Raw genomic sequence first — 26,983 nt, forward strand, 5'->3', positions numbered from 1 at the left:
GAGCGAAAATTGCCTAAGAATATTGAAGATACATATGCTTGAAAAACCAATAGTTAAGAGTATTTCTGAAATGGATAACTCTAAGCAAGCACTGACTCTTCAAAGAAGAATTGGGAAAATAAACAAGACAAAACACAGTCACATGGTGAGTCTCTTCAACAGGAAGACACCGAGAGAAATACAATTTGAGAAACTGTAACAATATTAGGAAGCCTGACAGGTATCAGGATATTGATACATGTTCCTCTGAGGAGTGTGAACATGGCAGCTAGCGGCGGAAGCTAGTCCGGAGGCTCCGGGACCAAAGACGGCGTTTTCTTCGTGTCTGCCTTGGAAAACACAGATTTTTATGTCGGAAAGGAACGGAGAGGACGGAGCAAAAGATGCGGGCGCTGTAAAGTGCAGCTGAGTGGTTTCTGCCGAGTGGATGTTGTGTTAATCAGCAAGGGCAGGCAAACACGGAAGTGACCGGGGAGACGCTGTGACGGCGGACGGCTGTGTGCGGTGTTTCGCAGGGCTCTGTGAGACACACTTTCGCGCACCGTGTCCAAGAACCATTTGTTCAGTGGACTCGGCGGGTGTCCCTGGGCGAGTGCCTGGGGGGGTAATAGGACCTGGCAGAGACAGGGATTATCGTTCGGGTTGACGCCGCCATTGCTGGTGGGAGCCCACTGGCACAATCGGATACACAGTCGCCAAGTAAAGTGAAGGAGGTGAGGAGACTACAAAATTGTAGTTCGGGGAAGGAGGCTGTCCAGTGGACTAGAGCTGGGGTAGAAGTGAGGAGGGGGCACAGTTCTGTTGCTAGAATTTTGCATGTAGGTAGAGGCAGGGGGACAAATTACATTCACAGACTTCAACTCCCAGACTCCATTGGGGCGGGAGAGCAAAGTCAAAGGCAGGTGGAAAGCTCTCCATTTATTGGGGGAGCAGAGGAAGCACCGCTTGATTTAGAGGGCAATTCACAAGGTCCAAGGGGTTGGAAATACTGTCTGAGAAGCACGAAGCAAGACGGGAGAGATCCAGGGGATCTAAGGGCCCAAGCACTTTGTCATTGGTGAAAAAGGATATAACTCTCCCAAAAAATAAAGTGCCGCTCTCTATAAATAAACCGCCCCTGCTTTCTAACTCCAAGGGGAAATCGAAGAAGAGGAGAGACGGGTTAAAAAATATACCCTCTCAAGCTATAAAAAATAAAAAAAAGCCTCCTCCCTCACTCAAACAATATTTTAAGGTGGTACCCCCGACTCTGGAGCTAAGACCAATACGGGGTAGTCTTACTGGCGCAGATTTGAAGTTTCCAGAAGACCTTTTGAGCCCAAACAGATTTCCGCCCTTGGTGGGTCAGGAGGATATAATAGATATGCAGAGCTCAGGGTTAAGTGATGATCTATCTAGCTCACAAAACGGGTTAGCAACATCTAGCAACGAAGAGGAACCTTCTAAGCAAACTAAAGGTCCCCAACTAACTACGGAGTGTCCGGATATAATGACAGGTAGCTTAAGGGCGGAAATGTCGGAGGAAGACGATATGACCCCTAATGATCAGTCAGTTTTGCGAATGTTGCAGTCCTTAAGCCAGGAAATTAGGAACAAGTTCAAGGTCTCACAGCAGAACCAACAAGAAATTAAAACGTACTGTGAAAAATTAGAGGAGAAATTTGAGGCACTGGCTGTTTTGGATTTAGAATCCACAATCACAGATCTGAGAACGCTAACTTTCCAACATACAAAGAAAATCGACGATATAAGACAGCGTGAGCAGGGGTACCAGGATAAACTGGAATCAATTGAAAATGCTCAAAGAAGAAACAATCTTCGTCTGTTGAAAGTACCAGAAGGGGCAGAGGGGGATAACATTATTGAGTTTGTTGCTAAGCTAATCAAACAAGCCACGGAAATTGAAATCTCAGAATCGGACATAATCAAAGACATACAAAGAGTACATAGAGACACATACAGGCTGAAGCCAAATAAGACAAGGCCAAGAAAGATTCTGGTTCACTTTTTAACATATATGTTGAAAGATGAGATTCTTAATAGGGCTCTGAAAAGCAATACTCTCTCAGCAGAGGGGATTACTTTTCAAATTAGATCGGACGTATCTTCAATCACAGCATCCAGGCAGCGGGAGCTTGGGAAATTATTAGATCCATTTAGACAGCAGGGGGCAACAGCACAGTTACAGTTCCCAGCATCTTTAAAGATCATGTTTAGAAATAAGATGAGAATATTTAAAAGAGAGGAAGCTGAAGCCTATCTACAATTACTTATGGAATCTGCTCAGGAGGCAGGGATGGGATAATGCTCGGGTCTTTTTGGAGCTCTGGAATTTTCTAACTTTTTCCCTTCCCTTTCCATAATTATTCTATCATTGCGCCATTTCCTTTCTGGTCTGAGGGATATAAGACAGATAGATAGGTAACTAAGTGCAAAAACGAGAATAAGGGGCACATAAGGGAGACAATTCATTATGTAAATATGTAAATAAGCCGTCTGGAGTCAGGGGAAAAGCCTCAAGGCCAGAGTAGGGCCAAGAAGAAGAAGGGGGGTTCTCCAGGGGAGCACTAGGGACAGGAAGGAGGAGGGGTGGGAGGAGTGGGCACACTGGGTGGGGAGCATGTGGGAAAAAAAATCTCTGAGTTGCCAAAGTGTTTTAGGTAATCATAATTTCCACCAACAGTACAGGTCAAGTTAACCCAGGATATATATCTGAAGGTCTTTTCCTGGAATGTAAACGGTCTGAGTGTAGTGCATAGACGGGAAAGGTTATTTCAATACATAAAAGATGCACCGGAGCAGGTGTTTATACTCCAAGAAACCCACTTGACAGAGGAGGAGTTGTGAGAGGTATGTAATAAGAAAAAATGGATCCAAGAGGTGATCTGTACCTCGCAACAACTAACTATAAGAGGGGTAGCGATTCTGGTTAAAGTGAATCCAGCCTTATCAGTAGAGAAGTCCAGGGTAGACAAAAAGGGCAGATGGGCGATAGCCACGATTAAATATCATTTCCATAAATTTACAGTCGCGGGATATTATGGCCCGAATCTGGATGACCCTCTCTCCTTAATGGAAATGATGGAAGAATTACTAGAGTTTAAGGATCCCCTAATCTTAGTGGGTGACTTCAATGTGGTTTTGGACCCGCAAATGGATAAACATATAGGGATAGATCCATATATAATTCCAAAACTCGTAATCTCCTGGGAATCGCTATGCACCAGTTGGGTTGGTTAGATATATGGACAAAGAAATGGGGATCAAAGAAGGAGTTCACGTTTCATAATAAGAAGTTAGGGCATAAATCAAGGCTAGACTTCTTTTTAATCACAGATGAATTGGGGGATAAGGTGAAGGAGGTCAAGCATCTAGGGAGCCACCTATCTGATCATTCAGCAGTCTCCCTAACTTTAAAGCTGCTGGATGAGCCATGTACAAAGAGGTGGACTCTGGATCGTACTATTTTGTTGGAAGACCATGTGGCAAAAAAGCTGATAGACGAGTCCGAAGGTTTTTTTTAGTTAAATCTGGGAACTGCCCCAATTGAAGATGTATGGGACGTTTACAAGGCCTTTTTGAGGGGGGTGATTTTAGCTATTCAAGCCATGAGACAAAAAAGATTCAGGGCTAAGGTATCCGAAATAGAGTTAAAAATAGTCAGGCTAGCACAAGATCTGTTAGCCCAGAATTATCAATCAAATCCATATGCTTTACATTAATTAGCGGTGTGTAAAGCCCAATTAGAAGAAGTGTTGGATACTAGACTCAGGAAACGGTGGCAGGCTAGCTCTCTCGCTCATTTTGAATACGGGGAAGCGAGTGGGAAGCTTTTGGCCGGGAAAACTAAAAAGATCAATCGAGGAATAGAATTAAAGCGGTACAGTTGGATATAACGGGGGAGACCTTAGATATCGCGCCGGACATAGAAAAAGCTTTCCTCAGCCATTTTGAACAGGTGTACAAAGAGGATCTGTCTCCACAGAACTCCTCGATTCTTGCATGGTTAGAACAATATGCAGTCTGGACAATTGAGGTCGAAGAAGCCACCAACTTAAACGGGAAAATAGATTTGAGGGAAGTGGTTAGGGCAGTTAATTCAAGTAAGAGGGGTAAGGCTCCGGGGCCTGATGGGCTGCCAGCAGAGCTATATAAAATTCTGTCTCCAGTTGTTGCCCCAATTCTGTGTAGACTATTTTCCTCAATTTTTGAGGAGGGAGGGAAGATGCCTGCATCATGGAACGAAGCAACGGTGGTGTTAATTCTCAAACCTTCAAAACCACAGGCGTCATGCGACTCATACAGGCCAGTCTCTCTGCTGAATATGAACTATAAAAACTTTGCCGGGATTTTAGCAGAGAGACTGAATGGTGTTGCTGGTAAATTGGTGCATGAGGATCAGAAGGGATTTGTCAGAGGGCGACATATACAGAATCCGATCCAAGCATTGGTGGGAGCTATAGATCTAGAATTTCTACATAAATTGCCTATGGCCATTATCACGCTCGCCGATGCCAAGGCATTTGACCGTGTAAATTGGGTCTTTTTAACTAGGGTGTTAGAGAAATGTAACTTGGGGAAGAATTTTTGCAGAGCTATCTCTTCAATCTATCAGTATCCCACAGCTAGAGTCTTGGTTAACGGGAACTTATCAGCACCCATATGCATTAAAAGAGGAACAAGACAGGGATGTCCCCTTTCGCCCCTGCTCTTTAATTTATACATTGAGTCCCTGGCGGAGAGGATCCGACAAGACACGAATATAGTACCTTTTAAATGTAGGAATTGGGAAAGAAAAGTCTCACTATATGCTGACGACATGCTTATATACACGTCAGACCCAATCCAAGCAATTCCGGCAATATATATTGCTGCAACCCAGTTTGGCCAGCTGTCTGGGTATCAGATCAACCTGACCAAAATGGAATGTATGCTTTGGAATGTCGAAGCCTGGCTTCCTATCGTAAAACAGGAGTTAAGATACTTAGGTGTCCAAATCACCCAGGACATTGCAAAGTTAACAGACAGAAATCTAGACAAAGTAACAAAGGAAATCACTGAGATGTTAAAGAGCTGGTCTCTTCTCCCCCTTACACTTATCGGAAGGGTGAACATCATAAAGATGATGCTGCTCCCCAAATTGATCTTTTTGTTTCAGAATATCCCGTTAGCTTTCAATGAAGATAAGGTCAGAAAAATTCCAGCTAAATTCAATTCCTTTGTATGGGCCTCAAAGGGTATCAGGGTTTCGTGGAAGAAACTGAGCAGGAAAAAGAGTAAAGGCGGTTTGTGTGCCCCGGACGTGAAGCTATACGCATGGACCTTATTACTGAAAGCAGGAATTCTACTATTTAATTGTCCAGATAGGTCAGAAATAGGCATAATGTTCAATGAAATGCTGATAGGGATTCATGGGGGTTCAAATGGTTTTCTATATAAATATGGAGATCCTCGCTTCTTTAAAAAGGTGCGATTGAATATGCTGAGGGATATGGCATTTACCTGGGCCAGATTAAGGAAGGCCCTGAAACGTACATACTACACGGCCATGTCTCCTATTTGGGAGTCTCCTGGTTCCCCGGAATGGGCAAAAGATAGCCTCGCAAAGCCCTTAATAGATGCAGACAGCAATCACTGGTCTCAGTTAATGATGGAGGGTGCACTGATATCTTAGGAAGAGATCTCTTGTGTCACTAATAACAACTTATCTAAGTTCAAATACCTTCAAATAAAGAGTTGGAGCCAGGCGATTGGATCGCAAGTAGGAACAACAAGCACCGTTGAGGATTTACTTCAAGGGAAAACTAGGAAGATAAAGACAGCAACCCTGTATTGGGCTATTTTAGAAGCAGAAGACGGCGATTTCACTCTGCCATCTCATCTGTGGGGAGAACATATCTTGGACGTCGATTTGGCAAGTATCTTTTGACATACTACATACCACAGTCTCTCCTGCCAATTTAAAACGCAATCATATTTTCTCTCTTTACAGAGTTTATTGGTCTCCTGCTAAGCTTGCTAAATTATCGAAGGAGACTGTTTCTTGTTGTCCTAAATGTAAGATGGAAAAAGCAGACGATCTCATATGTTTTTAACATGTCCTGCCTTGCATAAGTATTGGTGTGCGGTATCTGAAGGTATGGAAAGTATATTGAAGTTAAATGTACAGGTCAGTACCTCACTTGTATTTTTTGGTATTGCTTTGAATTTTGAATCCCTTTCTCGAGAGACAAATAAGTTGCTGTTTTATTTAATCATATTAGCTCGAAGAGAAATATGTAAATTATGGATAAAAGATATCCCAGCAATTTATTTAGATTGGATTAATGCAATTAAATACACACTGAAATTAGATAGCATAAATTGGAAGAGAAAATTTTTGGACTCCATGTATCGCTTGATTGGACAAGCTTTAAGAATAAGGTTCAATGATTATGCCTTTTTGTAGTTTAAAGTACCCTAAGATCAGTTCTATGGTGGCCAGTTAGAGGAACTGAATTGATTCATCTCGGATGGGTATCTACAAAAAGTGCTTCCAATAAGATCTTCGGAGGTTATGAGCATTCCTGGTTACATTCAGTATCAGTGGTTGGTAACAAGGGAAAGATTTTCGAGAATATCTTTTGGCATATGAGGACAAAAAAAAAAATGAAAAAAAATGTTCCTCTCGTTCCTTTAAGGAGTCAACCGAAAAGCGTTTGGTGAGAGATGGATGGTCAGAGCACAGATCGGAAGAGTGAGTCGAGCCGAAAAGGGAGACACATTGCGCTTCGGACTACATCATAAAACAGGAAGACAAACAAAAGACTTCAAAACCCCAATTTAAAAAGAAGAAGGTAGCCGGGATTAAAATTTTAAATGACCAGTCTACTGAGGACTCTGCTTCTGAATGGGGAATGGGCAGTGACTATGGTGGACAGCGCAGCAGAGGTCACAATAGCTCGCCAGAATCTGATGGATTATCTGGTGGGAGTAGCGCTGAGTAAGCATATCATGGTGGAAACACCTGATACAAGTGGAAGTGTCCCACATCGTTTATACAAAATAACACTTCAAATGGAGAGGGACATACCCAGGCGAGTGAAGGATCTCTTTTGGGAGAACCTGACATATGGTTACGATATTCTTTTGGCCTAAAAGGATTGGTCACCTGATTTCATAGTGCATTGCCAAATGGGGAAATAAGTTATTTTACCTGCTTTCTCTGACTTCGAAATAGAATCAGTTAAAAAGTCCTACGTGCAGGACTGGGCATTAGCGCTAGTTCCTGCACATTATGGCAATCATGTTGGGTGGGATGATGAGTCACCTCATCACAAAATACCATTAAAATTATTTCTCAACCACAGAGACAATACCCAATTAAGCATGAGGCAAAGAAACAAGTCAGGGTGATCTTAGATCAACTTGAGTACCAGTGTGTGATAGGGAATAGCACCTCACTTATGAATAATCCCTTGCTTCCCTTAATGAAACCAGATAATTCATATCATCTAGTCTTAGAAAATAGACATTTGAATGCACCCCCACGAACATTTGCAGTACGAAATGCACATTGTGCCACACTAATGAATAACATTTTGCGGAAAAAAATACAAAACAACACTAGACATCTCAATTTGATTTTTCTTCTAAAATATAGTGCCTGGAAGCAGATATTTGACAGCACTCTTTAATTATGTTGATTACCACAGGGGTATAGGAATAGCCCCAGGCTGTTTTCAGCCAGGGTAACAGAGTTTATGAGGATCAATTAATGGAACACTTGTCTTGGGTGAACCACATCATTCTTGGGTTTGCCCACCTGGGATACACATTTAATTTCAAGAAATCAAAAATTGCCCACGTCAGTGTCCTATTTCTAGGGTATGAGTTGTCAAGTGAAGGCAAAAGCCTGGCAGCACAGTTTTTAGAAAAATGTGCATTGCTCCAACCTCCGACGACTTTGAAAAGACTACAATCCAGTTTAGGATTTTTGAATTTTGGCAAGTCATACATTTTGGATTATGCAGAAAGGATGAAACCTTTCTACGACTTAATTAGACCCTATTTTTCAGTACATCATTGGACACAGGAACATACAGATACTCTAAGTTCCGTACAAGGTAACATGATAGCTTCTAAACATTTACATACACGTGTTAGCACAAATAACCTGGTGATCTGTGTAGTCGCTGGACCAACTGGGTACATAAATATCACTTTCAATGAAGGCAATACAGTCCCAATAGCATACAAATCACATTTGTATACAAACACTGAAATGCGTGTAGCACCAACTGACAAAATACTCACAGCAGTACTGCTGTAATGAGAGAGAGAGCACTAGCGCAGGCGAAAAGTTTATTGTCGTGTCCCCGGTTTTGATCCTAGAGGCCGTTACAAAAGCAAGCATCCTGAATGCTATAGCGTTGCATCCACGATAGATTCAATGGGATAATTCTCTCACTGCAACAGATGTAGGCTACAGATTTGACACTACATTACGCATATGCATTCTTGCAGTACGAACAAGAATATCCTCTGACGAATTATATTATGCCTCTAGATCGATATGAATGTATCATTTATACCGATGGTTCTGCTCAGCCGGCTGTATGAATGAAACAGCAATATTCTGTGGCATATGCAACAGAGTAACCGGCTCTGAAATCAAGCATACTCTAGACCGCTGGTTATAAACAGGATCGGAAATTGATCTTTCCTTACTTCCTCTTTATAAATTGAAGTCAGGCGACCAGGCACATCATTATGATAGGGCCTACAGGGACACCGGATCCCGCAAAGGGGAAAACAACCACGGCAGCATTATCTCCAATTATTCACTTTAGAAACACTATATACACCCCGAACCATTCATCGACGCGGAGGAGAGACAAACGCAGCTAGGTTTTTACAGTGGAAGGTGCACCTTGACAAAGTAAGAGAATGTTTGGGGACTGTGTGGTATGAGGGCAGATACGCTAAATATATTTAATGAGAGCCCCCTTTTTGAACAAAACCTAATGTGACTTTTAAACCTGACAAACACATTTTTGGTTTTGTCTTTTACCTTTCAGAGCGTACCTAGAGGGGCCTTCCCCCACCCCTTCCATGGAGAACGTAGTTTAAGATTCTTGGGTAAGATATGAGAGAGACCTCTCTCAAACTTTTAATTGCATGCGCATGTATGACTGACACGTGTCATGCACCTTTCTACCACATGCGCTAAACAGTGTGGCATTGGATGAGGACATGTAAGTGACCAAGGAACACATTCAATTTCCTGTTGTGCTTTTTCTTTCTTTTTTCTTTTTTTCTTTTCTCTCACAGGCTAAACTTGAAGCCCCCCTCACAGTGCAGAGTGATACTTGACACCGAACCGAGTGGTTTATCTTTATCACCAGGTGGTAAAGACGGAGCCTTCTCTACAAACAGGTCCTGAAGAATGCCACGTACCCCTATGGGACACCAGACAGAAACATCACGACCCTATATATCGCGGTGATGGGATAATAATTTCCCTAAACCACTGTACACTTTTTTAATACCATACTGTTTCACACCTTATTAAAATTGATTTGACAACTGTTATGGTTTTTAAATCGCACTCACTACTCACTTTAGAAGTTTAGGAGTGCATTTCTGTCGTCAGGTGTATGTCCCCCCTCTATCAAACCAAGTTTTTAGAGGGGGAGGACTGCCGATGATGAAACATGACACCAGGTGGTGTGTGAGGCCAGTCCTTTACTTTTTGTGAGATGTCTACACTCACTATGCAAACTTAAGCACCTATAGGTCACTTTCCTAGGAGCAGCCCCACTTGTGTTTAACAATTGTAAAGGGGTGCATGCATGATGGAAAGTTCCATCCTGGAAAAACACATTCTAAGACCCTAGGGAACTGTACGTTGCACCTGGTGGAACTAAAAGCTCTGATAAGGGAGCTACAAAATACAGATCGTGAATTCCACACACGAATTGTGTGATTCATTTTACTGTGTCCAGTCCTATAACAAAGATTTACATTATATGGGCCAGAATGGGTTTCGAGATCCTAAAGGTTGCACAGTAAACCACAAGATGCTTTTGGGAACAAGTCGCAAAGCTGAAAGAAGGCCTGCCACAGGCTCATGTCATTCAAATGTGTTGGAGCTCACATAGAATGGAATTCGATGGAAGATAAAGCCGCCAGGGCAACAGTTCGAATGAGGATAGACGGAACAACCATGGTGGCAGTTGATGCCACTCACAATGGAACATCCCTGCAGAAGGACTTTCCCCTCAGGTACTCTTACAAGTTAGATGCACGAAACATTCCATATGCTTAGATTCTAGGAGGTGGCGATGGGTTATACCAAACACTGATCGCATATTAGGACAAATACAAGCGGCACATGAGGGACTGGGTTCTTCTCACACAGGGATAACTGCTGTAGTTTCATTACTGAAGCACCGCATTGTCATTAAATGCCACATCTGCCAGCAGATGAAAGGCTCCACCCTAGCACGTCCTCCACAGACACCTCTATTGATTTCAGACACGCCTGAGGCTTGTGTTTATTTGGACCACTGTGGCACCTTACAATCAGATGGGGCTTACAAGAATAACTTGGTGGCAGTGGAATCATGCTCCAGATTCCTGTGGGTTTGGCCGCAGCACTCGGCTGATGACCAAACTGTCATAAAGGATTTGTGAGTCTTTATCCGGACATACGCAATAGGCATACTACATTCTGACCAGGGTCTGGTGTTTAACTCTCAGGCTTACAAAGAAGCCATGGAAAGTTTGGATATGGCCTTATGGTACACCTCCCTGTACCATACCAAGGGAAATTCGGTCATTGAGAGGAAAAACTTTGTCTCAAAGCAATCCTTGACAGAGAGGGTATTAGGCTCGGTGGTAGTTGTGTCAATCAGCTATCTGGGGTCCAGAGGGCACTTAACAACATGACAAGAAAATCCCTGGGGGGTTTTACACCTTATGCACACCTTTTGGGTGTAAGAATGTGGGTCCCAGACCTCGATAGTGTCAGCAAAGTGGCGGCTGAAACACCATTTGACATCAATGAACGTTTGACTATTTTACAGGAACTCAATGAGGTCGGGGCTTTACAAAGCAACATTCAAGTAAAACGCACCGCCACTGGGGAAGTAAAGGTAGTCCCGGCAAGACCTGCCTGGGTCCTGACAATTGGGGACCTAGTCAGAGAAAAGATTGTGGATGAGAAAGAATTTGGGCACCTGTAGCTGTCCTGGCTGTAGATGGCACCAGAATTCTCTTTCTTCGGCCCCTTGCCGGTTGCTGAGACAAAAGGTTTGTCTCATTTGATCTGATCAAACCATACTATGTGTCTGATCCTCAACAGTAGGCCATGTGGGCTTCTGGGTAGCCACCGTCCTTCTCTGCTAATGTACAGGAAGTTCAGATGGAAGCTTTAATTACAAATGAAGATTGCACTCTCCAAAGAGAAGCTGTAAACAACAATGAAATGATACATCTCCCTGTTGAAAAAACTACACTGTACAGTCAACGAATACAGAAATCTCAATTGTACAAATTGACGACGTCTATGTAAACATGCCTCAGATCGAGTCATCTACCAGTTCTACAAAACCTGCTGAGCTGCCAAGAATAGACCGGACGGCATTTGGCTACTTCATGCCTTATGACAATTTCTCATCAGACCCAAGTGAACCTGAACAGCCAACCCGCCTCTCCCTTTCAAGCTACGAGTATATGCTTTCTATCTTTTGCTGAAAAAGACATACTTTGTTGTTCCCTGGATACATCTCTGGATTACTTTTCCTGGTTCTCTGGATTGGTTTAGTGACTGTCTTTTTCCTGCTTCTGAATGAAAGTTATCTCCCAGAATGCTCCGCAGTACATCTTGTGAACTTGGGGGCATATTACCAAGCAAAAGCGATAATTATCGCTATTGCTTGGTTAGAGAGAAAATTTTACCGCTGAGCTGCGGTGATTTTTATCGCAGATAAACCTTGGTATTACCAAGGTTTATCGCAAATGCGATAAAAAATGGCCGCAATGCATGAATATCGCTGAAAAGTCAGCGATATTCATGCATTACCGATCTAATGCTCTTAGCCATGTTATCCACCTCCCATTGGATAACATGGCTAAGAACTGCTCAGGGCAGGTGTTAGCCTTTGGAGATATTCGCGCTTAGCGCGAATATCTCCAAAAGTTGGTAATAGGAGATAGCGATGTTAGCGACTGTTTCCAGTCGCTAACATCTTGGCACGCCCACTTTGCATGTCATTAGTGATAAATATCACTGACATGCAAAGTGGGGCCCAAGATGGTTGCTATCTCCTACTAGCTGTCGTTAACTGGTGTTAGCGACAGCTAGGTAATAGGGAGATAATTTTATCTCCGCTTTCTTGGCTTTTAAAGCCAAAAAAGAGGAGATAAACCCCCTTGATAATATGCCCCTTGGTTCTTAACCACATGCATCATCACACCATGAATTTTGGGACCTGTCCCTGGTGAACATTACAGCAGTTGCAGTTCCTGAAGGGATTGTGGGACATGGTATCTTACAATGTATATGGTCCTACTGAATGAATACAAATTCCTAATTTGTTTAAAATTTCCTTAAATGATAACATCACCTCTACTACTTTCTCTGATCATTAGGACATTGAAACTGTGCATACTCTGTTTTCAGATCTAGAGCAATCAGCTGCATGTTCTAATGATGAATTGTATGATGGTACAAGTAGTTATGAAGACATGTTCTGTTACCAGCATTATAGTCACCATTTGTTACATAAAGCTAGTATCCCACGTGTTGTTTATAATTACACACAATGAGAACACTGCCCAACATTGCCAAAAGGTAGTTCAAAGACATTTGCACAGAAGTGTGCTTATTTTTCAGGTTTTGAAACATCAGACCCTGCCTCATATTACTATAGGCTTGCACCTACACCTGCAAAGAAAAATATGTTAAAAACACTAAGCTGAAATACTCTGATTCCTTTATTTCCCAACTGTCTTTCGATTGGGTTTCGATTTTTGGACAGATACCATAGACACAAAATCTGTCTGGGGGACAAAAGATTGGCAGGTTCAGCGATCAGAGGTCTTATTTAGAGAATGCCTCATACCACATCAAATTAGTTTCCTGAACAAAACAGTGCAACATACTTCATGTCTTGTTATAGCAAAAAATAAAGGATTTGAACACAACATGTATTCCCGCATTCTCACGCTTCGAGAATTTGGCAGCACTTAACACACTTCAGTGTACACACTAGAAACATTGATACGTAATGGTCCCTTTAATTCATCAGATCCCAATAGGAAGGGATGGTTGACGTGGCCTGTGAAGACAAACAGGTGTCAATCTAGATTCCTGGGTAACACCGAAGGGTTTAGGATCAATAGGCCTGATCAGCAATATGTACAAACTGAACACCTGGGTGGTGACGTCATATAGTGTTGGGAAGTTATGCCTAGATTGGCAAAAAACCTCTACACTCTCCCAGGTGAGGCAACACTTGTCCCTTCCTTCTGATGACATGAATCTCAGAGATTTTTTACTAGGTTCACGGAACCCACGTCAAAAGTGCTTTTTGTATAGAATATACGAGCTGTGGAAATCTGTCTATATTTAGGCAATGAGAATTTTAGTTGAGACAAATTTACAAAGGAGTGATATTTGCTTTTAATATTACAGAGAGAGAAAAAAATATAACATAGGGGTGTGGTGCAGCGGCCAGGGCGCCTGACTCTGGACCACCGGGTCAGGTTAGTTCAGCACCATGTGACCCTGAGCAACAGCTTGCTTAATCTTCTCGACAGCCCCCAGCGCCTTGACACCCTCAGGTAATTGTGCGCTTTACAAATACTGGATGTGCACCTCGTGGGAGAATTTATCATTATAATATTCCAGGACCCGTAATCCCTGTATAAATATTTGTCTCTATTCTTTTAATTACACTCAGTAGTCACCTATGATGAGAAAATACAAAAACTTATCATATCATTAATTATGGATGAGTTGTGATGTTATGATGCCTACAGATAGAGTCAGCAGACAGTGTCAAAGGCAAGTCACAGTGCAGAATTCCAGTTGATGTTTAAGCAACTGATACAAGAACTAGCTTGGCTTGTTTTCTGACCCACTTTCGTAAACTGAACCATCATTGGTACCAAGGAGTCATTCACAGTAGCATTTATATTTTTTCATCACTATAGTTCGCTACATCATATTACGAATTATAGCTATTTGGTAAGTGAGTTTCATCAAACTGCATACATTGGGGCATATTATCAACAGAATGTGATATTTATCTCAAATCGCGCTTAGCGCGTTTTCTTTTATCGCTGTCTATCGCTGGTTGACATCGCTTTGTTAGCTGCGTATTAGCAATGCTTTGATCAGAGGCGAAGTAAAATCCCGCGATAGACGGCGATAAGCAGCAATAGCGTGAGAAACCAAGCAATATTTCGTAAGCTCTAATGAAAAGCTTGCTAATAGGCAAGTGTGAACTTAACCACACAAATCACCTCCAATACAAAAGATGGTTAAGTCAACTTTTAAACAAGGGTTAAACTCCTGCGATATCCACGGTTAGCACAGCTTTTTTAATTGCTTCATGGGTCCGGTGCCGCATTGTTAATAGTGCGAAGTTGTGTTTGTGACTGTTTTCATGTACTATTGGTGAGGAACGCCTACTTTGCATGTCATTAGCGATAAATATCGCTGACATACAAAGCAAAAAAAATGGCAGCTTGCTCAAGAAAACAAGCGTTAAAGCATGTTAGCATGTTCTTGTTGATAGTGCGATAAAAAAATTGCCACTTTTAGGCGATATGTGCCGCTAAAGTGGCAAATGATTTCTTGATAATATGCTCCATTATGTTTTTGCAACAAAGTACTAGTTGCATGTTGGTGTATTTAATTTTATACTACAGATTCTGCTTATTTCAATGGCCTATAGAATAATCGTTTGGGAAAGAGGTAAAGGTATGACCTTGAATCATCAAGAATAAAATTAATGCGGGCATGCCTAAAATTAATGTGAGCATGCCTTAAAAGAATATTACAATTCTCTTCAGCCTTGTTCCTTTATATGGTCACAGAACTGCTTGATGACATGCAAATCCTTTATAATGTACAGCGGAGATTACTTTATCCCAAGTATTTTGCAGCAAGGGAGGGATATGATTTACCCCAGCTATGGTGTTCTTGGTCGTAGACACTGCTGGGGTCACATATTTGCTAGGTTGCAGGGTCATCAATAATAGTTAAGAGTTTCATTTTGCCTTTAACAATCATTACCATGTAACACATGCATTTGGGTGAAAAGCTTGAACTTCATGCATGCCTTGTGAAGTGGTTTAAGATATATGAGGCCTTTTTAGGGTCTTTGTAACGGTTATCTGTGGAGAGGCGAGTGACCTCCTTACACTGGGGTGTCTTTTAAGTCACACTTACATAATTGGCTTTAACCCTAATCAATTGGTTGTATAGAGGATTATTAACAAATAAGTTTCTCGCTAGTTGGGCTCATCAATGGAGACTTAAATGTCATACTTTATTCCCCGGATGTATTTTTACTTCTCTCACTTTCTTCAAAACCTAGCCTATTGTGTCACTCATTCAACCTAAACAACTTTCAATGTTTTTTATTTTTACATTAAGAACGATGTGAAGCGGATGATCAAACCCATACACCCTTTGGTGTGATTGCCTTGTATTGCAAGGTATCTTTTTATTATTGCCCTTAACTTTTGAATGTATTCATTTATCAGTGAGATTTATCTTAATGTTGCTTATCTCTTTAAATTGTATATTCTGTTCACAACTTGTTCCTGCTATTTTTTATATGACTATTGTTATATTGTTGTACCATATACTGGTTTCCAGTTTGTAAACTTTATTTCGATTTAAAAAATCACAAAAGTCATCACAGTACAAATAGGGACTAAATGGGACAATATTCATAACACTATCTCAACACACAAGATTGTGACTTTGAGGTATGATACTCATTATTAAAACAATAAATAATTTAATACAGCTCTAAAACACACCCATAACAGCGGCCTGGAGACTAATTTTCCTTCATAAAAGAGCATCAATCTGTACATTAAAATTCATATACAAAAATATTAGATGATAAAAAAGAACAGGAGGAGATTTACCTATACCTCCCTTCGGTCCAACAAATCACCCACACCCAGCCAAAGGACTTGGCTGTGGCAATCACAAAAGGGCCATCTACTGCGGTACTAAGTAATCTGTATGCCTCGCTGTAGACCCTGGTCCCCATAGATAAACACAAGGGTTTCAACCAGCATTGCCTCGGGTGGTTATACGCTGGGCAAGCAAACAAAATGTGGGCCACAGATTTAACCCTATCAGGGCAAAAAGGACAGTTGCTATTATTTGCATGCGAATTACACCACTTCAAAGTAAAAGCCTTGGTGGGCAATGATCCCACTCTAAACTGGTGGAATAATTTTCTATCACGTGTCGAAGTGATTAGATCCCAGTACTGTTCATATTTAGGTTCAGATTTAATTTGTAGGAAGATGCTGGACAGGGTAACTCTGTTTTTCTGGGAAACGGACTTCCCATCTCACAGAGAATGATTTTTATACTCCTAAACCACTCAATTTTGTTGTTCACATCCATATCCCGAATTTCTAACACAGCCAATGCATAATTGGCTAGTTCGGGAGTCACCAAATCTATATAAAGGGGGAGCAGTGGGGTAGATTGTGGCAGGCTCCTTAGAGATCTTAAGAATTTATTTTGACCCGCCACTAGAGAATCCAGTTTAACATACGCCCACAACTCTGAACGATAAAGGATTGAGGCACCAATTTTAGAGTTATAGATCTGCAATACTGGTGCTACGGGTTTGGTATAGGAGCGTCTATGCTCCCTAAGCAGCACACCTGAGAGTTGAGCATGTCTCACCGTGAGACAGTCTATTTGCGGCTTCCAGCTCATTTTTTTATCTATAGTAACCCCTAAATATGAAGAAATCTCTGTTTGTTCTAGAACACCTTCCTGCATCCTAACTTCACCGATGTATTTATGAGAGTTCTGGAGGACCATAAACGTCGTTTTGTCAACATTGACAACGAGGTCATGATCCGCACAGAACTCCTCAAATCTTGACAGGGCACGTTGACGGCCCTGTCGCGTTTTGGAAAGAATAAGAGTGTCATCGGCGAACATTAGGAGTGGGATCTTTGTCCCAGCTAGACTTGGGGCATCAGTGGGGAAGTTTTCAAAGTATTTCAAAACCCCATTTATATATATTGAAAATAGGGTGGGTGCGAGAACGCACCCCTGCCTTACCCCCTTCTCAACCGAAAACTTTTCAGTGGTACGAACAGCCTTATCCCACCTAACCTGGGCAAAAATGTCCGTGTACAATTTGACAACAAAAGCCAAGATGTCCAATGGCATACCCAGCTATAAAAGGCATTGCCACAGCTTAGAGCGTGGAACTAGGTCAAAAGCAGACCTAAGATCCACGAAAGCTGCATAGATAAAGCCTCTTCCCAGGGTAACCGTGCGCCAATAAATGAGAATGAACCTCAACACCTGGTTCACTGTACTGATACATCGTCGGAAACCTGCTTGTAAGTCTGAGAGGATGTGACATTCCTCCATCCATACCTGCATTCTACCGAAAACATCTCTTGCCTTCTGAATGCAATCAATCAGGCTTATAGGCCTGTAATTTCCGGTAGGGAGTGATCCCCCTTTTTAAAAATGGGCAGGATTATCAATGGCGTTCATTAAAAGTTGAATGTATGTTGCCCAGGATTCCAGGTCTTGTAAAAAAAGGTCTGCGGGAATGCAGTCAAGACCTGGAGCTCTACCTTTGAGGTCCTGAGTAAGGGCTGATTCTACTTCCTTTTTAGTGATGCTGAGGGAAGGAGAAGGAGATGGCATTCCAAAGGTGTCTTGGGCTCCTGAATCATTAGCGAATTGATATTTGAAGTGGCTGATCTGGTTCCACATGATTAGTGGGAACTTTGCTGGGATCTCCACTCCCCCATTTCACCAGATGCCAAAATCTTGTCATATCCCTCCCAGAGCATGCATTGAGAAGTTAAAGCCCAATGAGCTTCATCCCAGTCTCGTTTTGCCTTGAATTTTTCCGCCTTGTCAGCCTGCCTCTTCTCTCTTATAGAGACCTGTTCTTTACTCCTAATTGCAGCTGCCAAAGTTTTATAAGCCAAAAGCGGTACAAAAGGGGGTGGTGATGGACGGAGCATCTGAATCAATCAAACACTCACACCCAGTCATGTCTGAACTGGGGTGGCAGAGTGGGCTAAAGAACGGTGATGGATCAAACCCAGATCTTTTGACTGGGTGTGAGTGTTTGATTGGTTCAGATGCTCCATCCATCACCACCCCCTTTTGTACCGCTTTGGCCGCCATAAGTGTGGCAGGGTATGCTCAGATGTGAGTCCCTTGCTCACTTTTCCACTGGATTCAAGCAAGCCGGGCTGAATACGGCTGTAACACCAGAAACCAGTCCTCGGAAGCTTGTTTCCGGTCCAGGGAAGTCATGGCTTGGCAGTTCGGGCTGGACTGTTCCCATGAGGCATAGGGTCAGACTGATTTGCATATAGCCATGTCTGAACTGGGGTGGCAGAGTGGGCTAAAGAACGGTGATGGATCAAACCCAGATCTTTTGACTGGGTGTGAGTGTTTGATTGGTTCAGATGCTCCGTCCATCACCACCCCCTTTTGTACCAAGTTTTATAGGCCAAGCAACAGTTGGAATTGTACCAAACTGCAGCCTTGGTGATGGATGATGCGGGCCCTTTCTTGTTTTTAATAATAAAAAAACTTGTCAGTTGATTAAAAAGATGCTCATGTTCTTGGCCAGCTCTATCCCAGTGTACCCCCAATTCGGCGTCTGTCTGAAGAGTAACAATAGTATTAGCTACTAAGTTACTCATGTCTTGCAACTTCTCGGGGTCGAGTGCAACCTTAGACCATTTGAGACGTCTTGTATCATTTGATAAATGGCCTTCTATGAAATCTGGATAATGTGGCAGTTCTTCGACATGATTTGGGTCAATAGCCTGCATAGAAACTAAAAGGGGATTATGGTTACTTTCTGGCCGGGCTTCCACCATCATATCTAACAATTTAGGCCACAGTTCCTTATTTATAATAAAATAGTCTATACGACTAGAGCGATGCCTATTACTACATGTTGGCATCCCTAACTTGTCCGATTTGGTGCGACCATTTGCTGCTCTCAACCCATGTTCCAGACAGAATGCTTTTAATTGGAGTGCTGCTCTGGTCCACTTTTATATGGGTTGAAGTTCCAGTGGTGGGATTGACCACTGGTCGTCCTCCTCGAGACTAAAATTCATATCCTCACAATCAAGTGGTTCATATGAACAATTGAAGTCCCCTGCTATTATGAAGTTACTATTGCCTCTGTGATTCGTTAAAAAAACATCTAGAAGGCCCATTATATCAGACGCCTTCCTGCCTTGCTGACCCCTAGAGTAAACATTAATGAGTAGAACGTCCGAGGAATTGCCCTGTAATAGCTTAATAATTAGAATGTCCCGTGAGTCAATGGCAATCTCCTCTATCTTGTAGTGGTGGAGCTGCCTGACCCAGATTGTCAAGCCCCCCTTCGGTCTATCCCTTTCACCCTGTACAGCTGGCTTTGAAAAATGAATGTATCCCTCACAAAAGACCTGATCAACTGCCCAGGTTTCTTGGAAAAATATAATATCCTGGACCTCAATAAATGAGGTCCATTCGGTAGAGGCTAATTTGCTTACAAGCCCCGCAATATTCCAAGATGCTATTTTTAGAGCTGCTCTAGACTCCAACGGTACACTCATTTGTGGGCCTTGTTCGCATTTTGACATGTGGAAGGCTGGAACATTTTCAGTGGTGTAACACGGATGAACCGTCCCATTATCCCATCAGGCTGGGGTCTTTCCGGTCAAAGTTGTGGGACCCAGTCAATCAATATCCTCCAGGTTGGTAAAGGATTCAAATCTGTTAAAGGTTGGGACAGAGTACTCGTACATTCCCTGAGCATGTGTTACAATCGGCCCTAGGCATTCTCGACAACCGTGTGTCTTGGTAAAAAAAAAACTAAAGGTAAGATATTAATACCTTCCCCACTTAAATACATTGATCCTGCCCTGTCAAGGATAGTTTTGACTAAGTGGGGGGACCCAAAATTAACCACCACACAGTCACCTCTGCCTATTTTCTTTGATTTCCCTATCCACGCAATTCTATGTGACATTTTAAAACTCCCAAATAGGAGACCTCCCCGCCCTGTTTTGGAGTTTTTTAAATGTAGGGCCTTGTTCCTGAGTGAAACCCAGTTTTCCTTAATGCCAGATTGTAAATGAGGTACATTCGTGAGTACAATGGTATAGGGCGTAGCCTCAGGGGGTAGATTGAGAAATTCATTATGGTTATGACTGTTCATACCTCCCTGTGGCACCCTTCTAATGGTACTTCTCCCGGGTACTTCTCTACTATGTGAGGCTGTTGCATCTGGGATTAGTGTATTGCCCGGTAGTTGGGGGGCAGCTTCCAAGACAATATTGGCAGCCGTAACCTTGTCACTGACGGGCACACTATCAGGAACAGTTGGTACAGGAACCAGCACTTCATTATGAACAAAAGGGCCACTTATAGAATTACTTTTTGGCACTAATACTTGGTGCTCAATATTAATCAATCTTTGATCAATGTCTACCAATTTGGATACTAACGGTTCAAACATTGCCTGTAGTTTTTCTTCAAGCTTAGCTATAACCCTATCCTCCATATCACGAGGCATCTGATTAAGACTAGCCGGGGAACTAATAAGTATTGGACTAGAGACCTTGGGTGTTACAGCCTCTTGAGCACAACCCTTCTTGCCACGGGCGGCCCCTTTAGTTTTAGCCACTTTACTGGCCTGGTGCAAAGAAGACGGTAACCCACCCGCCTTCCTTTTCTTTGAAGGGGCTGAAACCACTCCCTCCCCCTTCTTGGCCTGTGTTTGGCGCTGCTGGCGTGTTAGCATCATATCAGGGGATAAAGTAGTGGGGGTAAGATCTCTAACTGGAGTAGAAGGAACAGCTATTGATGTTGGAAAAGACCTAGAGGATAATTGCTGTAATAATTCTACTGGTGAACCCAAACCCTCCTGAGGACACGCTAATGGAGCCCCAGCAGATGCTCTACGAGGATCAAGGGACAATCTCCTTTGAGTGAGCGCAATATCTTTAATAAGTACGGACTCTGCTCTCAGGAGAAAAGCATCAAGTGTCACAACAACCCCCTTTTGAATAGTCTTGCTCATTTTTATCTTTTATCCCAAGACCTGGCTGCCATAAAGCAATGGAATAATAAACAATACTTAGCAAAAATCAGTCACTAACCAGGTCCTTGTGGGCGCCAATTAGATGGTGTAAGGGGGTGGCCCAGCCCTGCCTCCTCCTGGCTACGACGCGCGCAGACCGGCCCGCCCTCGGCCCAGTCTTTGCCCGGGCAACGCCCAGGAACGCCCACGCGCGTCCCGTGCTGCGGGAGGCTCTAGCTGCTTTTATATTGTTGTACCATATACCTATTTGCTTCAATAAAGCTGTTTAAAAAAAATAGGTTATCGGATTCACGATCAAGAATTTAGTCTTTGTGACATGTTTAGTATATTTTCTTTTGCTCTGGCAATACCTTTCAAAGCCCTTCAAATGGTGAATCGTGGTCATTTCTATTAGTGTCAAGAGCATAACGTCATCTGCTAAGAGAAGAATTGCTATTTTGCCACCTACTGTTTTCAGCTTGTCTAGGTTTGAGGTTCCCACATCATTTATAAATAGATTGACAGGAGGAATGCTATTACACATCCTTGATGGACACAAGTACTGTTTGGAAATGTGTTGGTGCACTCCTCTGCTACTCAGACTGGCTTGCACAGTTGCTTTGCATGGAGGGATCTCAGAGCCCCAATCATCCATTGTCATATCTTCGTGTGCTGGAGGGCCTTTAATAGAGGTTCCTGTTGCAAATGCTGTTTTTGAGTTAATGAATGTCATATGAAGGTGTGCTTTCTTTAGTTTAACATACTTGATAAAGATTAAATGCAATCTCACTCATATGCAATTGTGCTAAATCCTTCCCGAATCGGGTTTGGATGTTAAACAATACACTGTTCCTTATGAAAGGATCAACCAGGAAAAGAAGACTAGTTTAGAGCATGAAACTAGGATGTGCTTCAGTCAGAAAAGAAAGTGTAAAGCACACCGAAGACCTGAGTACGAGGACTTGAGATGTTTCTGCCCGCATCAATAACGAGGGTTTGAAGGAGTGGGCTGATTGCTCTTCTGAACCTGTGGGGTCAGGATAAAGTATTCTGCATCTATTTCATGTCGCAGCCACAGAATACCAGGGACTATAATTGATAGGGTTACTAGGATGGATCAGAGTACTGTTGAGGTAAGGTGTAGCACCAACAGAAGATTGAACCTGGAGACAGACCCACCCGGTATTCGCCCAGCAAACTGCATTTTTTAGTATTTAGTTCTGTTTGATTTGTAGTACTGTCTTTTACATAAAGACAAGGACTGGGCTGGCCAATACCGTATTAAGTCTGTTGATTGGCTGTTGAGGTCTGAACTCTTGTGCTCTAGAGGACCTCCCTGAGAAGACTGTGACCGGTCGTCCTTGCCACCTTGAGAGTGTGGAAAGGGTTGCAGTTCGCCTACTTTGCAAGGCTATAGATGGACAGGCCTCAGAAAACAAGTGGAAAACAACCTATGCCACCAAATCTGGGCCCAGTAGCCCGTCTGCACTGTGGCCCACGGACATGGTCTGGTGGTTATCCAGCAGGATCCAAAATGCAACAGGTATGGAGGAATACCTCGGTATATTTTGAAAAGAGTATTGTGCCTTTAGAGTTTTCTACCTGACTGAATCATAGAGAGACGAGCCCAGGATTTATTTAACCCAATATCGAGAAGTGTAGACAAAGTTGATGTATTTCTCAGGACACACTCAAGGGAACATATCACATTTTTAGCCGCAGGAAACTGCCGCTAAAACTGCGATAATGGGCTTGATAATATGCCGTAGAGAATTCCAATAGAAGCCCATCTTAACACAACAACATGGACTTCTATTGGAATTCTCAAGGGCATATTATCAAGTCCATTATCGCCGCTTTAGCTGCAGTTTCCTGCCGCAAAAGCGGCGATAATTTTAACGCCATTCCTTGATAATATGCCCCGTACTGCCTTGCTCAGTTCCAGTGGAACCTATAGTTCGCACACTGCCAAAAGGGTGTCTGCACAGTGATATCAGGATGCCAGGAGGCTGTGACACGCAATGCTGAGAGGTGCGCACAGAACAATGTTGACCTAGATATATGTACATGACTATGACTCTTTATGAAGAGGTGTGATCTGCTGTTGCTAATAATTACCAGGGAGGCATCTCACACTCTATAGTAAAGGATGCATGTTAAGTGTTAATCATTATTTGTAATGCACAAACCACGTATATTGGGTGTCACCAGAGGCCATACCTGCAATTAGTGGTTGTCAGCTTGCCAGCAATGGCATGCTGTCTGTGATCCTTAGATAACCTAACTAACATCCTTGCATTTTCTTCCATTGGTGTTTGATATCCTCTAGTCTGGTCTAGGGCTGCAGAAAAAGAGAGACAGAAGCTCTGCTGCTCATGGAAATTTTCTATATGAATTAGTACAGAATTAAGCTGCTATTGATGGGGGTGGGGTTGGCTGGGGGCAGAGGTTTCATTCTTCCCCAGACCCAACGCTTTTTATTTATATGATTTTAAAATTCAGGTGTTCTCTTTATTAATGGTGAGTCCGCTTATACGATTAATCCCTCTAAAAAGCGGCAGTTTCTGATCTGATATGTTGCTCTTTCTCTACAGAACATATAAAGGCGTGCTTCCAAACTTTGAAATAGATTCTCCTCGTATGGAATGCCCCACTTCAAGTTGATGGTCAATATGAGAAATTGGGATGTTGGTTGACAGGGTTGTTAGCCCTTAAACAACAGCCACAATCCTTGTCAGGTTGAACAACAAAAGTCACTAAATTATCCTGTGCTTGACCTTCAGGTAGCTTGGCACAAACGTAGTCAGGCTTAAAGTAGAGGCAATGACTAAAGTATTTATGCTGCACTTAAACATTAATAACGTGAAAACACAACACAAGAAAAAATCCACAGCAATTTAGACAAATAGAGTAAAATGTAATACATTATTTTCCACCAAAATGACAAAAATCCAAACCATAGAACTGGACATATTCAATTCCAAAGATTTAAGGTAAGTATAGCACCAACAAGCACATGGCGCCACTCACGTTTATCTGGTTGTGTGAGACATGGTGAAAGCCAAAAGTTCAGACTGACCAAGATGGAGCATGGGCTGAATACAGGGACCAGGTTAATCCCACTGAAAAAGTTATCTTCTACAGTATAGCGGAAAGAGTCCAGTTTATGATTTAGGAGGCCGCTAGGAGCTGGGAAAGTGTTGCGGATGGTCATCGCTGTACCACAAAGAGCAGGCCAGGCATTCTGGATGGTCGTTGTTGTAGAGTGAAGATCGTGTTGGGCGTTGCAGATGGTCATTGCTGGAGCTTCTTATTGGGGTTCACTGCATGCTGGCAATGTGGCAGCATGAAGTGCAGATCTGGTGCTGCCGGTCATCGCTCGCAGTGGCAGTAGTGTAAAGAATCAGGTTCACCTGAGCTTCATGTTGGTGGCTGCCATGCCAGTCAATATCATTGCATGAATGGACCCGTTCACTTTCCCAAAGAGCCCAAAACCTTATGATTTCTCCTTTTCTTTTAGAAGGAGCTCAACTGATGGCACACTAAGGGTCTAGGACCAGGTCCAGTTGCAGGACTAGTGCAGCAGGTCAGCTGAGCAGTTGCAAGGAGGCCTCTAGAGCTTGTTGTATCCCTGTAGTTAAGAACAAGAGGTCAGTCAGTTGACTCTTGTAGTGACTTCAGCCTGATATGAAGGGTGCAGTTCCAGTCTTCCTTGTCAGACAGCAGGGCAGGCCTCAAACACCAGGGTAGCCCTCTGGCAGCAGGGCTGTGCTTCCTCTGAAGTATCCACATGTCTAGAAGTGTTCTGAAGAGTGATTCTGACCTGGTGCCCACTTTGAAGTGGAAGAAAATTCTGGAGGTTCCACCTTCAGAAGTGCCTGGAATACCCTGCCGCCCAGCCCTTGTCCCAGTCTCTCTGGGGGCTCAATAGGTTAGTGTGAACTGGGCCACTTCTTTTGAAGTACAAGTGTGTTAGATGACAGCTGCGCTTGCCATCAATCCACGGTGGTCCATCTTGCCAACACCTGGGCCCTCCATAGTGCCACTGTCTGGGAGGAATACACAAACCTAAACTGCCAACATCATCTAGTCATATGCCTGAGGAGCAGGTTGCAGACACCAAATTGTTAGAACAAGAAAATGCCACTATCTAAAAGTGGTATTTTCAGAATTGTGACTTAAAATTTGACTTTATCATTAAAGAGTGTTTTAAATTTAAATTTTTCGGACACCATACACAACATTCCTACCTGTTTCCAACCAAAACCTATCACTTATTAAATGCAATCAGGTAACCCAATTTTAACCTATGGGAGTGGTACGCCGTGCAGTAGTGAAAAACATGTTGGAGTTTGTCTTTACCAGTACATGTAAAATTGAAAAGTACATGCCCAACTTTTTAATACAATGCACCCTGCCCTATGGTCTATTTAGTGCCTTCCCTAGGGGTGACTTATACATATTTAAAAAAATTCCCAGGCGTTAACCTCCGCTCATGGAGTTTACAGAATTCAAGCACTCCACGGAAGAGTGCGAAGTTCCTGAATTCCCCTTTCTCAGACGCAAACCGGAGTTTTTTTTCCCATTTGCACGCTTGAGATTTCTTTTGATGCTTGCTCGCGAGTGGCACAATAATCTCGGGTCGCTAACAAGCTCATGCAATGCTTTGCGATCTTTTCCACGGCTTCCGACCACAACGGCGCAAATGTAGTGGCGATCGCGAATGCACTGCTTGAGCAGTGTTCGTGCTCGAGAAGCAGCTGAGAGGCTTTTCGAGTGGATTTTCTTCCCCCACGGGACACTGGAGGTTTTTTTTTGTGTGAGAAGCCTTTTTATTTTATTTTTGTATTTTCCAACTGAAAGGAAGTGCCCCAGAGACTCCAACTTTCTGTTCCTGCACAGAAGGCTCCTGCCAGTGCTTTGTCCATATGGTCACTTTTGGATTTTGAGCTGGAAGGATCAAACTCCTTGCCTGCTGCATATACCATTGGATTTAGGGACTTTGTATTTGAGAGTTCAAAAACTGTTGTATATGGGTGTTGTTTGTTTGATTGGGATCATGCACCAGGATTTATTTGTACTTTGATTAGATTTTTTTCAATTTATTGTGGAGGGTGGCCTGTAGTTTCAGTAGCGACCAAGTTGTTTTTTAGCATGTAATTTTTCTTGTTTAGTAAAGGAAACATGTAGATACACCTGGAGCTTGTCTGGAGGGTAAAAATAGCGTTGGTCATTATTAGGTCTCAGAATGAGAAAATCTCTGAAGAAGTGAAAATTATCTCTTTATTTAGTGGAACAGACAAAGTAGCATTTTCTCAATGTTTTTTAGTAACGATGGGGGCATGGCCATGGCTATTATAGCTGTGGGCAGCCCCCACAGCTATATTTTTATTTAAAAAAAGAACTCAGTGCCTAGTGGGCTTTCTACCTCCAGGGGGCAGATTGAGGGTAATCACCCCCTGTGCACACTTGGAGGGCAGAAAGACTGAAAGTTTGGAGGGGTGTTGGGGAGCACAAGCCCATGGGGCCGCTCCCCCTATCCCTTGCAGCTAATGGGTGGATCCCTGCTTGGGGATTACTCTCCTGTGGTGATCCACTGGTCAGAGGAACCATTGGAAAGGGGAGAACCTCACCTTTCCAACAATACCTCGCCTAAA

This window comes from Lissotriton helveticus, chromosome 1_1 (assembly GCF_964261635.1).
Source record: "Lissotriton helveticus chromosome 1_1, aLisHel1.1, whole genome shotgun sequence".
NCBI classification, from domain to species: Eukaryota; Metazoa; Chordata; class Amphibia; order Caudata; family Salamandridae; genus Lissotriton; species Lissotriton helveticus.